This window comes from Lactuca saligna, chromosome 4 (genome assembly GCF_052625555.1).
Source record: "Lactuca saligna cultivar CGN05327 chromosome 4, ASM5262555v1, whole genome shotgun sequence".
In the NCBI taxonomy this organism is placed as follows: Eukaryota; Viridiplantae; Streptophyta; class Magnoliopsida; order Asterales; family Asteraceae; genus Lactuca; species Lactuca saligna.
Window position 1 is genome coordinate 60140720 of NC_136420.1, and position 11602 is coordinate 60152321.

Genomic DNA, 11602 nt, shown 5'->3' on the forward strand with positions numbered 1-11602 from the left:
ACTATGAGGTAACATTTAATAGGTGGAAATTGAATAAAAAAGAAAAAAAAAATACAAAAATAACAAGCGGAAAAAAATAATTTTAAAATTATAAGAAAATGACATGTGTCAAATTTAATAAGAAGTTGACATTTGGCAAAATTATCTTTATTTATTAGGGTAGATGTGTATTAGCTTATTTTTTACCTTGTATATATACAGGTTGTAATATATATATATATATATATATATATATATATATATATATATATATATATATATATATATATATATATATATATGTTAATCATCTTTCAATAATAATCATTAGTTGTCAGATTCATTTATTACATTAGTTAATTTAAAAAAAAAATTAAATATAAAAATCAAAATATTTAGAAACTTCGAATTTATAAGAAAATAAGAAAAACAATTAATTATTATAATGAAAATGTTTTTTATCTTTTAAATTTAAACAAATAATTTAAATAAATAAAAAAAACTAATGAACTTTAATTTTAAAAATTTTGAAATTAAAAGGTAAGTTAATTAATAAAATTGATATCTATTTATTATTATATTTATTATAATTATTACATTAAAATAATATTTCAAATTTAATAAAATAAAAAAAAAATCATAAAATAATATGTAGAAAAAAAATTAATTCAAAATAACTATAAAAAAACATTTAATAAACTGAATGAGAATGAAAAAAAAAAAAAAAAAAAAAAAACTTTATTTATTTTAAAGGATTGAGAACATTTATCCCATCATCACACTTTTTCCTGTATAAGAATTAAATGTAAATCAGAAATTTTGAAATTTTGAATAAGAAAGGAATAAAATGAGAAAGAATAGAAGAAAACAAAATAATAATAATAATAATAATAATAATAATAATAATAATAATAATAATAATAATAATAATAATAATAATAATAATTTAAAATTATACGCATGACAATGACTCGTGTTGAATATAATTACGACTTTTTATCCATTTGAAAGTTGAAACTTCAACTGGTACGCATAATCTTTATATTTTGTCATAAAATATTATCGTAACTAATTAAATAATTTTTGAAATCATTGGTTATAACAAATAACCCAGCAATATCATGGCATAACCAATTAACCATTGATCACGTCACTGCCATAAATTTGATGTTGAATTATTTATGTTTAAACTTTGATGTATGTAATCAATATATGTATCCCAACAGTGAACATACATTACAAAACAATCAACGTTAACACGTAACAACATTCATCGATCGTTTCTATTTAAAATAGATCGTTAATATTAATATAATATATTAACATTCAAAAGAAGATAGAAAAACTTTTTTAGTTGAAGTCGAATAAATATGTGACAGATCTACTATAATAAATGAAGATTTTTTTGTTATATATCCTCTTCTTTTCCATTTGGACATATGATATTTTTTAGAATTTTTAAATTTTCTATTTTACACATGTTATTTTATTGTATTTTTTATTTTATTAAATTAAAATTTCACATTTAATATGTAAGGTAATATATATGTAAGGTATTTATTAGAAATGATTTATATATGTAATGTATTCAATACACTAAAGTCTCATTAATTTTAATAATTCAAAATTTTCTTATTTTTTATATATATTCACTTTTAAAATTGTTAAAAACTTAAAATTTTATATTTAATTTTTTTAAAATAAATTCATGTAATAGATATATCTGATACTTAGATATTTAATATAAATATATATATGTTGTTTGTTTTGAAGATGTAAAAGTTGATGGTTTTCTTGATTCAAATGGTTACACTTGATGGCTATTAAATTATTTTGTTATTGGTGATATTTATTTGTTTTAATAGTTTTTTTTAATAGGGTTGTCAATTAATCACCATTAATCTCTTAATTACCATCCACTGACTAAGCATAGGGATGTCAACAGGGGTAAACGGGACGGGGATTGCATCCCCCGCCCCCGAAATCTCCATCCTTTCCACCCCCGCCCCCGTCCCCGAATTCCCCTTCTGACCCCACCCCCGCTCCCGTTCCCCCGCCCCCGATTGATTTTGGACTAACTTATGTGGGTTAAAATAAGTTCTTGTTTGGGCTAAAAGAAACTATTTTTTTGGATAACAAATAGATATTTATAACATAACTTTACATGTTACGAACAACTTAAAAACATGTTTTTGTTGAATTTTTGTACGTAAAAATCTTTTCGTTGTTTTTTATACTTATATTATTAACATATGTCAATTTATATAATTTATTAACGGGGCCCCCACGGGGGTTTCGGGACGGGACTATCAACCCCCGTCCCCGCCCCCGAAATTAAAACGGGGGTAACCTTGCCCCCGCCCCCGCTCTCATCCCCGATTTTTTTCAACAAATGCCTCCATACGGAACGGGGCCCCCGCGGGATCGGAGTCCCACGAAACTTTTTGATATCCCTAACTAAGCAAAGTCACACATTGTTTCCAATCTTGGTCTCATCTACGGTTTTGATCGAAATATTGACTATTGTCAATGTGTATGAGTCGTTTAACAAAATTTACTTAATATATTTGTGACGGGGAGTCACACTTCTAATCAATTATTATTTTTCAAGGCAATATTATTTTACGTGTCAATATCTAATGATTGAAGTTCATGAAATATGAAGTCATGATTCAACTATTCTCAGCTTCTTCTTTGGTAATAAAAGACTATTTGCATAAAATCAAATTATCATGGACAATTTAGATTAGATTATTTGCTTTAAATATTCAAAAGAAAAAAATTTATTGATTTTCAGCAAAACCAAATTATTATATTGAATTTCGGTTAGTTTTGATTTATAAAATAAAAATCGAATAGTCTAAAAAAATTAAATAATAATTTATTATTTATTTATTTTTAATATATATCTTTGATCATTTATAAATTTAATAAAATATTTTTTAATATATTATAAAGTTTCATCTAATTTAACATTTTAATATATAATTTTATAAAAAGTTTTTGTCAATGAAATATCTTACTATAAAAAACTTTTCTTAGTAATTTATAAATTTTAATGAATAACTACACATTTTTCTTAGTTTTTGTTATAGAGTTTGCTAGTATTTCAAGTTATATATATATATATATATATATATATATATATATATATATATATATAAAAAATTTTACCCCTTGAAAACCGAATTATAAAAACCGATTCAACCAAATCGTAAGGGTTAATATTCATTGGTTTGTTGGAATTCGACCTACATCAAAGTATCTTCAAGCAAATTGGGTTTGCTAAAGGTTAATAATTATTGATCTCTTTTGTAGTTGTTCATATCAATTAGGTTAAAGATCCGTATAGGTTTTATATGTTTTATTGCCTTGGATTAATAGTACTTGTTTCCTTAACGATATGATAATCTGCGAAGTATATAGAAAACCTATCACATTGATCTCCATGTCTCTAGCCAATAATAAGGATGCACTCGTTGTTAGAGTCTTGGTTTTTTTACCATTTTGAATATGTTCCAATATTGCACAAACTGCTTGCTTGCAGACTATCCATATTATCTCCTAATACCCAGAGCTATATTTCCTTTGATTTAATTTTACCACAAATGGATTGAACATCACACCACCAACCTCATATTTTCCCAAACCACAAAATAATGCCCTATATTGGCTTGCTTTCTTTTTTTGTTACAAGAATACTTATTGTAGTGTATGTTAGTGTTCATTTGCATTTATAGTTTTTTTTTGGACAATTTAGTGTCTCTTTATCAAATACATCCTAATGTATTCTAACCAAGTAATGATAGATTTGTCCATAACATGTTCTAGCTTAGAAGACTTCATAAAGATTATTTAGCAATTAATTTGAATGTTCTCTACATATGAAATTAAGATTACAATTACAGACTCAAATATATTGTTTACAATAAACCAAGTAGTGCATAAATAACCAGAGAAATAGGGCCTAACCCAATGAAGTATAAGAACTTTAGTAAGGCATGTACCTTATCATTGACAACCTTGGATTATGTCATTTACCTTTCAAAATGACCAAGTGTTGTACTTATAACACACCTCCACAAATGATATATGAACTCTTCCCTCTCCATTGCAACTTCTTGTTTTCATGAATGTTTCGCAAACACCACTTATTTTCTGCATTTGGAAACACTTTTGCTATGAAAAGTATTACTCCATGCATGTTAGTTTAAAGCCAATTTAACATAAGTACAAGATTTAAAAATAGTATAAAATTAGAGTTTATATGTATTTATATATTTTTCTATCAGATACGAATATGAAGTTGCATGATGCATCTAGATCTAAATCCCATTCAAGGCAATCCAAGAACTAGGTCCATGAATTAGTTGTATTAGCTTTGAAAATAACATAATCTAAGACTCGCCATTGTAAGGATTTTATAGAATATATGGCTTTCATAAAACACCCATCCATTCCTAGTAATTCCTTTTATCCAACCATGAACCCCACCTTACGTTTTCCTAGAAAATATATATCATCTTGTATATTCAAGTTTCAGAATTAGGATTTGGTACACTACATATTTCTACCTTTATTGTTGTACTTGGCTTAGTGTTTTGTAATTCAAATAATAATCTCTCAACAAGTTGTATTGTTTTTCATAGTCACAATACAACTAATTTTGCCATGGATTTTAGTCATGCACGCCTTCATTTTAGACATACTTAATTCTAAATTCGCTTGAAGTTCGTCGTGGAGGATAGAAAGTGGGATTCGAGGATTGGAATCCACCTACTGGAGAATAGAGTTTGCCAAGAATTTAGATGTGTAAGCCTTCGCATTTCTAGCTTGTAAGAATAAATGCTCATCAACTGTTGTTTTACCAAAAAAGGTATTGGATAAGGTGTCTAAGTCCATAACTATTTATGGTATGTACTTGACCCGGTTTGGCATGGTCCATTTGGGTTGCATGGAATCATGCATTTGGATAGACTAAAATGAGAGAAATAACACTTAAGGTTTATTAATATATTATAAGTTCTAATATATTAATAGTATTATTTAAGTACTATTGATCAAGAAGTAATTTGGAATTAATTAAGTGATCAAAAGAAGACTAATTAAATATATTGGCTGATTGTGTAAATCACTCATACTTGTATAGTGGGCTAAAGCTCCATGGATTATCAAGTTGGGCTAAAACCCATAGGATGCTCCATGGTAGTTATATAACCCATGGGTCATGGAAATGAAAGGTCATGACAATTAGGGTTTACATGGTGTAATCCTAATTGTAACATACTATATAAGCTTCATATTACACACCAAAATTGGCACCTAAGAGAAAAAAGGAGAGCAAGTCGATTTCTAAGTGTTCTACATATCTCTCTAGTTTATTCCAAGTGCGTTTGGTGTTGTGTGAGACATTTGAGGTATCACACTTGGGGTGCTAGGCTCACAAGGTTTCAAGGAATCCAAATCACCACAAGGTATGTATTTCTAGCAAACTTTTATGATTAAAGTTCCCCATGTATGCTAGATAGGATTAAGACCCTTGGAAATCAAATTATGCATGTATTTTAGACAAACATAGATCTAAGGTTTCTAGGGTTGCATGTACACTTTAAGAGTGTTATGATGCTCAAAATCCTACAGTGGTATAAGAGCCTAGGCTTGTTTGTTTGATACTTGATGCAAAATAGTGAAAAACATTGAATGTATTGTTGTCTACACAGGGGACTCACCGAGTCCATGGAGGGACTCGACGAGTCCAAGTGATTCTTCAACCAACTCGGCGAGTCAACTATTGCACTCGACGAGTTGGCCATGCAGAGTGCAGATTTTCAATTTTTGCTGGTGGAAATGGACTAGAAACATTAACCTAAACTGTTTTGGTGTTATAAAACTTGTTTTAGATGGTGTAATGGTTGTTCTAATCCATTTACAATGGCAGCTTAATGGGTGTCCACTCTCACCCACTGCTTCCTTGATCGGTGGAGGGTCGTTAGCCGAACGGGTAGGATACTGACTTAAAATTCTCATTAAAAGTATAATGATTATTATAAAGTAACTAAATGTTTTTATAAATCCCCAATCTTAATTACTTTAGGAAAATATGAATAAGGTGCTAACCCATGAAATTACACTTTGCACTTTGATTAAGTCGTTAGTGTAGCGTGTGTGGTTAACCGACACACTAACTTGGACTTAACAAGGTAGGCAAATGGTGAATTAAGGTTTTTCATAGGTCGGTGGAGCGTGTGTGGTTAACCGACACATCGATTGAGTGAAAAACATTAAGGGTACCAAGTAATTTGCATGGTTACTTCACACCTTGTGTTTGTGATCCTCGGTATCCTAGTCACAAAACATGAAGGGCACACTCGAGATTGAAACATGTTGTTGAAAAGTTCAATGAATCTCAAAAGAATCTAGGAGTTTCTTAAAACCAATTAAAAACCTAATAATTTATATTTAGTTTTTCATGGTGGAAATTGGTGAATCGTAATTAACCTACCTTTCAAATATGTTATAGCTTAGATTACAACATCCATCTTCTAACTTATGATATATTGTGATTGGATCCTAGCCTTAATATTACATTTGGGTGTTTTATTAAGGATTATCCTTTTATCCAATCTAAACTTGTTCTCTTTTTTTTAGATGTCTTCCAACAATGTTGCTTCTGGCTCAAACCCTATCGACTCCTTCTCTCTCATGAACCTTTGTGGGAGAGTCATCTTTGATGGATCCAACTTTATGGATTGGATTAGAAACATCAGGATGGTTACTCTATATGAGGACAAGGAATATGTCCTCGACAAGGAGCTTAAGGTACCCGAGCCGTCTGCCTCTCCTGAGGAGGTCGCTGAATATGAGGCACATTAAAGAGATGCTACCAAAGTGGCATGCATCATGTTGGCCACTATGATAGCCGAGCTCCAGAAGTCCTATGAGGACTACTATGCTTTTGAGATGCACCAGGATTTGATTGACCGCTACCATCAGAGTGCTTGTCAAGAACGATATGAAATCATCTCCTCTATGATAACAACCTGAATGAAGGATGGTGAACCCATCACGGGCCACATGCAGAAAATGCAAAGGTATGTGGACCGTTTGCTGAAGCTAGATGTTAACTTCCTCGAGGAGTTAGCAATAGATATCATTGTTCACTCCTTACCATCGTGTTATGATCAATTCTGCATGACATACCACATGAACAAGGAGGAAGTTACCATCAGCAAGCTTCAAGGACTCCTAAAGACCGCTGAAATAGGTCTTAAAGGTAAGTCAGTTGTTACCACTCCTACTCCTACTCCAAATTCCGCCCCTGTCCCGACTATCGAGAAAGGTAGAGGGAAAAGGAGGAAGAACCCTTCGAAGGGTACCAAGGGTAAGACTCTTGATGACTCCTCTTCAAGTGGAACAAAGAAAGGTTTCGTTACTCCATCTTCTGACCCAAAAGAGGCTGAATGTTTCTATTGCCATGAAAAGTCACATTGGAAGCGGAACTACCCAAAGTACCAGCAAGACATTAAGGATGGGAAAATGAAACCCACCCATGCAGGTATTTACACAATATTGTCTAATAACTCACCCTATTCTAATTTATTGGGTCCTTGATACAGGATGTGGAATTCATATATGTTCTGATTTGTAGGGACTAAGAAGAAGTGAGAATGTGGAGCATGGAGAAATAAACTTGATCATGGGGAATAGGAAAGCTTAACCTGTCACCAATATTGGAGTTTATTCTTTGTTGCTAAGTAGTGGGTTTACATTAGATTTGAATAAATGTTGTTACTCTCCTCAAATGGCAAGAAATATTATTTCCTTTCATGCTTTGTACAAACAAGGGTTTACGTTTTCTTTTGATAATGAACTTGGTGGAATAAATGCTTTCTTTAATAATGTTCTTTATTTTAAATCATTACCTTGTGATGGTGTGTATGAAGTTGTTTTTGTTGTAGATAACCTAGGAAATAATGTGTTGTGTATTGATTCTTCTAACAATAATCACTTGGATAAAGCATCATTATGACATTGTCGTCTTGGACATGTAAGCAAGAAATGCATATGCCAACTCCAAAAGGATGGAGTCTTGGAGTCATTTGACCTAAAGTCAGATGATAATTGTGAATCATGCTTACTTGTAAAAATGACAAAATCACCCTTTACTAGTTCTTGTGCAAAGGGTAAAGGTTTGTTGGATCTAGTGCACACAGATGTGTGTGGACCCTTCAAAACTACCACAAGGGATGCTAATCGTTATTATGTGACTTTTACAGATGATTATAGTAGATATGGATATGTCTACTTAATCAAGAATAAGTCAGATACTTTTGAAAGGTTTAAAGAGTTTAAAAAAGAATTTGAGAATCCATTGGGCAGGAACATTAAGATGCTTCGATCCGATCGTGGTGGTGAGTATCTTAGTACAAAGTTCCTCGACTATCTTAAGGAATGTAGGATTGTCTCACAATTGACACCTCCCAGGACACCACAGTTGAATGGTGTGGCTGAGAGGCATAATCGAACCTTGTTGGATATGGTTCATTCCATGATGAGTTGAGCTTTGCTACCAATCTCATTCTGGGGGTATGCCTTAGAGTCTGCCGCCCATATCCTTAATCTAGTCCCTACAAAGAAAGTTGCTAAAACTCCTCATGAGATGTGGACTGGAAAAGTTCCTAATCTAAACCACATCAAGATTTAGGGTTGCAAGGCTTTCGTGAGGCGTTAGACTCACGATAAGCTCGAACCTCTATGTGAGAGGTGTATTTTCATCAGCTACCTACAAAAGTTCTTTGGTTACCTCTTCTACAGACCTAGTGAGAATGTGGTCTTTGTAGCAAGGAGGGGTGTATTTTGAGAGAGAGGGTTCATAAGCCAAGTAAACAGTGGGAGGCAAATTGACCTCGAAGAAATTCAAGAGTTAAGTGGTGAAGAAACTTCAAACCTAGCAGTCAACCTGAGGAGGAAACTCCTGTTGATCCAATTGACGAGTCTGTACCTCTAAGGCGTTACACAAGGGTTAGGAATGCACCTCAGCACAACTATGGTTTCCATATTACTTCGGAAGGTGATACACTTATCAGTGATAGTATACTGGTAAGTTTGGATGAACCTAACAGCTACACGAAAGCCATGGAAGACCCCGAGTCTGCTAAATGGAAAGAGGCTATGGACAGCGAGATACAGTCTATGTATGACAATAAAGTTTGGAACTTGGTTGACAATGTACCAGGTCGTAAGATAGTCGGGTGCAAATGCATCTTCAAGAAGAAGACCGACATGGATGGAAATATACACACTTATAAGGTGGGACTGGTTGCAAAGGGTTTTTCTCAAACTCCGAGAGTTGATTATGATGAGACCTTTTCACCAGTAGCAAAGATTAACTCCATTAGGGTCCTATTAGCCATTGATGCATTTCATGATGATGAAATATGGAAAATGGATGTCAAAACCGCCTTCCTTAATAGAAGTTTAGCTGAAGATGGTTACAGGTGTCAACCAGAGGGTTTTGTCAGTACAGAATACCCTAATAGAGTGTGTAAGCTTGAGAAATCCATCTATGGAGTGAAGCAAGCACCTCGCAGATGGAATCTTTGTTTCAATGAGAAAGTCAAAGAGTTTGGCTTTTCGAGGAGTGAAGATGAATCTTATGTATATGTCAAGGCTAGTAGGAGTATTGTTAGCTTTTTGGTACTGTATGTGGATGACATACTACTCATAGGAAATGACATCCCAACCTTGCAGGAAGTGAAGTCCTGGCTTGGGAAGTGTTTCTCTATGAAAGACCCTGGAGAAGCTGCCTATATTCTAGGGATAAGGATTCTGAGAGACCGGAGTAAAAGACTAATTGGACTTAGTCAGAGTACCTACGTGGATAAGGTGTTGAAGAGGTTCAGCATGCAAGATTCCAAGAAAGGAAAGTTACCCATCCAGAGTAACGCCAGATTGAGTAAGACTCAGAGCCCGCGCACCGAGGCTGAAATAGTATAAATGAGTCGAGAACCTTATGCTTCCGCAGTATGCTCGATCATGTATGCTATGACTTGTACTCATCCCAATGTGGCCTTTTCCTTGAGCGTAGTCAATAGATATCAGGGGAATCCTGTCAAGGCTTATTGGACCACGGTAAATAATATCCTCAAGTACCTGCGGAGGACTAAGGACTAGGTTCTTACCCTCGGTGGGAGTGATGACTTGAGAGTTGTAGGGTATAAACTGCTAGCTTCCAGACTGATAGGGATAATTTCCGCTCAGTCAGGTTGGGTCTTTACCTTAAACGGAGGAGAAATTACTTGGAAAAGTTCCAAGCAGGAGACAATGGTTGATTCAACTTGAGAATCAGAGTATATAGCAGCAAGCGAGGCTGCAAAGGAGGCAATATGGCTGAAGAACTTCATTGGAGACCTTGGATTTGTACCAACTATAGAGGAGCCAATTGAAATTTTCTGTGATAGTAAAAGTGCAGTTTCCTTAGCGAAAGAACCAAGGGATCTTGGGAGATCTAGACAAATCGACAAAAAATACCATTTCATCAGACATCGAATAGAAGAAGGACTCCTCGTGGAAAAGAGGGTATCATCGGCTTAGAACCCTGCAGATCCCCTCACGAAGGGACTGGGTAGGGTTAAGCATCTCCAACTTGCGAGGCACATAGGGCTGAAGGATGATATTAATTTTAGTAGTTAGATAGCTCTAAAATTTATAAAGTGTAATTGACATTTGATGATGAATAAAAGTTGTGTTTACTTATGACTAAAGTGTTGCTATCTTTTGTCAATCGTTTACTATATTTCTTTTGCATGTTTTGACTTCAAGAATAATTATGTTTGGTATATCATATTATTCGAATTCTCCACAGTCATTCATATGTTGGAAGTAGGTATGAATTAAGATTGTTATGTGTTGGTTGCAGTGGTCTAAGTTGTTGGACATGGCTACAACACTCATGAGTGCTCATAAGTTCTGAGTACTGGATTCAACCCACGCTCACTGGTATCACTTCATGGAATTTATCTTGAGTGATCGTGAGATGGTAATATCATATAAGTCTTCAAACCTAGAGATATGACTTGTTGCCTATGAGTTGGTTATGCATTGATCGTACAAAAAAGCATTGGTAAATCGATGTTATAAAACGTGCTTTTGTGTGTGATTCAACAAGCAGTAGAACAAGCATATGAGTCGAATTTTAATTAAGTGATCTAAAGAAGACTAATTAAATATATGGGTTGATTGTGTAAATCTGTCGCACCCCTAAACCAAAACGGCGGAAACATTCGGGGGCGGAGGACGTCATGTACAATATCATTACAAATAAATAGTAAAAAAAGTACACACAACCATCATATACATAATTGAAAAGTTTACATGATTGTAGTATTACATGTTTGCAAAAGTCAATTACAATATGATGTCAAAAAAATTAAACTAACGCCTGAGCGTAAGTCTTTAAAAGTTGTTGCTAACATGGTTTAGCAATTTCTTAAGAATACCAGTTATTTCAAAGAAAAAGTTTCAACATTTAAGTTGGTGAGTTCATAAGTAGTGTTTTGAGAAAATGTATGTCATTCGAATGTTCGTGTTCGTTTTCCAGAAAATCCGATATTTTCTTATGAGT